The sequence below is a fragment of the Carex rostrata genome, unplaced genomic scaffold (assembly GCF_964058835.1).
Source record: "Carex rostrata unplaced genomic scaffold, lpCarRost1.2 SCAFFOLD_40, whole genome shotgun sequence".
NCBI lineage: Eukaryota > Viridiplantae > Streptophyta > Magnoliopsida > Poales > Cyperaceae > Carex > Carex rostrata.
The window spans coordinates 140,001-145,000 of NW_027601200.1; positions in this window are offsets into that span (position 1 = coordinate 140,001).

The window sequence follows — 5,000 nt, forward strand, 5'->3', positions numbered from 1 at the left end:
GCTCAACCGTGTTTCACCGGCTTTACGGCTGGGGATTTCAACCCGCGCGGCTACCCGCATCGGTCTTACGGGCGAAACTCCACGCGGAGTCGCACTGCCCGAACTTGTTTCGCCGGCTTTACGGCTGGGGATTTCAACCCGCTCGGTCTCTGCGGGCGCCTCCACGCTTAGGCGCCCCAATGAACCGTGTTTCGCCGGCTTTACGGCTGGGGATTTCAACCCGCTCGGTCTCTGCGGGGCGCCTCCACGCTTAGGCGCCCCAATGAACCGTGTTTCGCCGGCTTTACGGCTGGGGATTTCAACCCGCTCGGTCTCTGCGGGGCGCCTCCACGCTTAGGCGCCCCAATGAACCGTGTTTCACCGGCTTTACGGCTGGGGATTTCAACCCGCGCGGCTACCCGCATCGGCCTTACGGGCGAAACTCCACGCGGAGTCACCCTGCCCGACCGCTTTTCGCCGGCTTTACAGCTGGGGATTTCAACCCGCATCGGTCTTACGGGCGCCTCCACGCTTAGACGCCCTGCCCCACCGTGTTTCGCCGGCTCTACGGCTGGGGATTTCAACCCGCGTGGTCCGTGTTTTTCGGTAACATATTCGTGTTCCTTGCCCCCGACGGGCCGTGTTTTTCGGTAACAAAATCGTGTCTTTTGTCCCCGCTGCACCGTGTTTTTTGCCCCGCTCAACCGTGTTTTTTGCCCCCGCTCAACCGTGCTTACTGCCCCCGCTCAACCGTGTTTTTTCGGTAACATAATCGTGTCTTCGGGTAACATAATCTTGTTTTTCGGGCCATTTTACACCGACAGAGGCACCCACAGGGGCCATGTACACCCCGCTTGGCATGTACATGAGGGGCTGCCTCTTCCAAAAATCCTTCCCCCCTATAGGGGAATATGCATTTTGGGTCTCCAGCCACGCCCAGGGTTACCACCCCCTGGAAATCCCCCAGGTTTACCCCCCATTTTATGTGGATGCATAGATTCAGACCGCCCTGCTCCACCGCTTTTCGCCATTTTTGCCCAACGTTAGCCGCTTCGGCGTGCCGCTGGACTGTTTTCGGGCCTTTTTCACCGACGCTTGGCCGTATCCGCTTAGTTTTCCCCAACGCTTGGCCGCATCCGCTTAGTTTTCCCCCGCTGGACTGTTTTCGGGTCACTTTTGCCCAACGTTAGCGGCTTCCGCTTGCCGCTGGACTGTTTTCGGGCCCTTTTTCACCGACCCTTGGCCGTATCCGCTTAGTTTTCCCCAACGCGTGGCCGCATCCGCTTAGTTTTCCCCCGCTGAACTGTTTTCGGGTCACTTTTGCCCAACGTTAGCCGCTTCCGCTTGCCGCTGGGCTGTTTTCGGGCCATTTTTCCCCAACACTTGGCCGTATCCGCTTAGTTTTCCCCAACGCGTGGCCGCATCCGCTTAGTTTTCCCCCGCTGAACTGTTTTCGGGTCAGTTTTGCCCAACGTTAGCCGCTACCGCTTGCCGCTGGACTGTTTTCGGGCCAATTTCCACCGACTCTTGGCCGTATCCGCTTAGTTTTCCCCAACGCGTGGCCGCATCCGCTTAGTTTTCCCCCGCTGAACTGTTTTCGGGTCACTTTTGCCCAACGTTAGCCGCTTCCGCTTGCCGCTGGACTGTTTTCGGGCAAATTTCCACCGACTCTTGGCCGTATCCGCTTAGTTTTCCCCAACGCGTGGCCGCATCCGCTTAGTTTTCCCCCGCTGAACTGTTTTCGGGTCAGTTTTGCCCAACGTTAGCCGCTTCCGCCTGCCGCTGGACTGTTTTCGGGCCAATTTCCACCGACTCTTGGCCGTATCCGCTTAGTTTTCCCCAACGCGTGGCCGCATCCGCTTAGTTTTCCCCCGCTGAACTGTTTTCGGGTCACTTTTGCCCAACGTTAGCCGCTTCCGCTTGCCGCTGGACTGTTTTCGGGCCAATTTCCACCGACTCTTGGCCGTATCCGCTTAGTTTTCCCCAACGCGTGGCCGCATCCGCTTAGTTTTCCCCCGCTGACCTGTTTTCGGGTCAGTTTTGCCCAACGTTAGCCGCTTCCGCTTGCCGCTGGACTGTTTTCGGGCCAATTTCCACCGACTCTTGGCCGTATCCGCTTAGTTTTCCCCAACGCGTGGCCGCATCCGCTTAGTTTTCCCCCGCTGAACTGTTTTCGGGTCACTTTTGCCCAACGTTAGCCGCTTCCGCTTGCCGCTGGGCTGTTTTCGGGCCAATTTCCACCGACACTTGGCCGCATCCGCTTAGTTTTCCCCAACGCGTGGCCGCATCCGCTTAGTTTTCCCCCGCTTAACTGTTTTCGGGTCACTTTTCCCCAACGTTAGCCGCTTCCGCTTGCCGCTGGGCTGTTTTCGGGCCATTTTTCCCCAACACTTGGCCGTATCCGCTTAGTTTTCCCCAACGCGTGGCCGCATCCGCTTAGTTTTCCCCCGCTGAACTGTTTTCGGGTCACTTTTGCCCAACGTTAGCCGCTTCCGCTTGCCGCTGGACTGTTTTCGGGCCAATTTCCACCGACTCTGGGCCGGATCCGCTTAGTTTTCCCCAACGCTTGGCTGCATCCGCTTAATTTTCCCCAGCTGAACTGTTTTCGGGTCACTTTGTCCCAACGTTAGCCGTTTCCGCTTGCCGCTGGACTGTTTTCGGGCCATTTTCCACCGACTCTTGGCCGTATCCGCTTGGTTTTGCCCAACGCTTGGCTGCTTCCGCTTAATTTCCCCCAGCTGAACTGTTTTCGGGTCACTTTTGCCCAACGTTAGCCGTTTCCGCTTGCCGCTGGACTGTTTTCGGGCCATTTTTCACCGTCACTTGGCCGTATCCGCTTAGTTTTCGCCAACAATTGGCTGCATCCGCTTAATTTTCCAAGCTATACTGCTTTCGGGTCAGTTTTGCCCAACGTTAGCCGCTTCCGCTTGCCGCTGGGCTGTTTTCGGGCCATTTTCCACCCACGCTGGCACCGACGGGGCCATGTACACCCACGCGCGTGTACATGAGGGGGCACCCATTTTTGAAAACCTTGCCCCCCTATAGGGGAATATGCATTTTGAGGCTCTAGCCACGCCCAGGGTTACCACCCCCTGAAAATCCCCCAAGTCAAAATCACCCATGTAAAATATTCAAAAAAATCTCAAAAAATCACAAAAAATTTATAAAATCAAATAAATTCAAAAAAAAAAAAAAAAATTTCAAAAATTCAAAAAAAATTCAAAAAATTCAAAAAAATTCAAAAAAATTCAAAAATTTCAAAAATTCAAAAAAAGTCCAAAAACCCAAAAAAACTTCAAAAATTTCAAAAATTCAAAAAAATTTCAAAAAAAATTTCAAAAATTTGCCCCGCTGAACTGTTTTCGGGTCACTTTTGCCCAACGTTAGCCGCTTCCGCTTGCCGCTGGACTGTTTTCGGGCCAATTTCCACCGACTCTTGGCCGTATCCGCTTAGTTTTCCCCAACGCGTGGCCGCATCCGCTTAGTTTTCCCCCGCTGAACTGTTTTCGGGTCACTTTTGCCCAACGTTAGCCGCTTCCGCTTGCCGCTGGGCTGTTTTCGGGCCAATTTCCACCGACACTTGGCCGCATCCGCTTAGTTTTCCCCAACGCGTGCCCGCATCCGCTTAGTTTTCCCCCGCTTAACTGTTTTCGGGTCACTTTTCCCCAACGTTAGCCGCTTCCGCATGCCGCTGGGCTGTTTTCGGGCCATTTTTCCCCAACACTTGGCCGTATCCGCTTAGTTTTCCCCAACGCGTGGCCGCATCCGCTTAGTTTTCCCCCGCTGAACTGTTTTCGGGTCACTTTTGCCCAACGTTAGCCGCTTCCGCTTGCCGCTGGACTGTTTTCGGGCCAATTTCCACCGACTCTGGGCCGGATCCGCTTAGTTTTCCCCAACGCTTGGCTGCATCCGCTTAATTTTCCCCAGCTGAACTGTTTTCGGGTCACTTTGTCCCAACGTTAGCTGTTTCCGCTTGCCGCTGGACTGTTTTCGGGCCATTTTCCACCGACTCTTGGCCGTATCCGCTTGGTTTTGCCCAACGCTTGGCTGCTTCCGCTTAATTTCCCCCAGCTGAACTGTTTTCGGGTCACTTTTGACCAACGTTAGCCGTTTCCGCTTGCCGCTGGACTGTTTTCGGGCCATTTTTCACCGTCACTTGGCCGTATCCGCTTAGTTTTCGCCAACAATTGGCTGCATCCGCTTAATTTTCCAAGCTATACTGCTTTCGGGTCAGTTTTGCCCAACGTTAGCCGCTTCCGCTTGCCGCTGGGCTGTTTTCGGGCCATTTTCCACCCACGCTGGCACCGACGGGGCCATGTACACCCACGCGCGTGTACATGAGGGGGCACCCATTTTTGAAAACCTTGCCCCCCTATAGGGGAATATGCATTTTGAGGCTCTAGCCACGCCCAGGGTTACCACCCCCTGAAAATCCCCCAAGTCGAAATCACCCATGTAAAATATTCAAAAAAATCTCAAAAAATCACAAAAAATTTATAAAATCAAATAAATTAAAAAAAAAAAAAAAAAATTCAAAAATTCAAAAAAAATTCAAAAAATTCAAAAAAATTCAAAAAAATTCAAAAAATTCAAAAATTCAAAAAAAGTCCAAAAACCCAAAAAAACTTCAAAAATTTCAAAAATTCAAAAAAATTTCAAAATTTCAAAAAAAATTTCAAAAATTTGCCCCGCTGAACTGTTTTCGGGTCACTTTTGCCCAACGTTAGCCGCTTCCGCTTGCCGCTGGACTGTTTTCGGGCCTATTTCCACCGACTCTTGGCCGTATCCGCTTAGTTTTCCCCAACGCGTGGCCGCATCCGCTTAGTTTTCCCCCGCTTAACTGTTTTCGGGTCACTTTTCCCCAACGTTAGCCGCTTCCGCTTGCCGCTGGGCTGTTTTCGGGCCATTTTTCCCCAACACTTGGCCGTATCCGCTTAGTTTTCCCCAACGCGTGGCCGCATCCGCTTAGTTTTCCCCCGCTGAACTGTTTTCGGGTAACTTTTTCCCAACGTTAGCCGCTT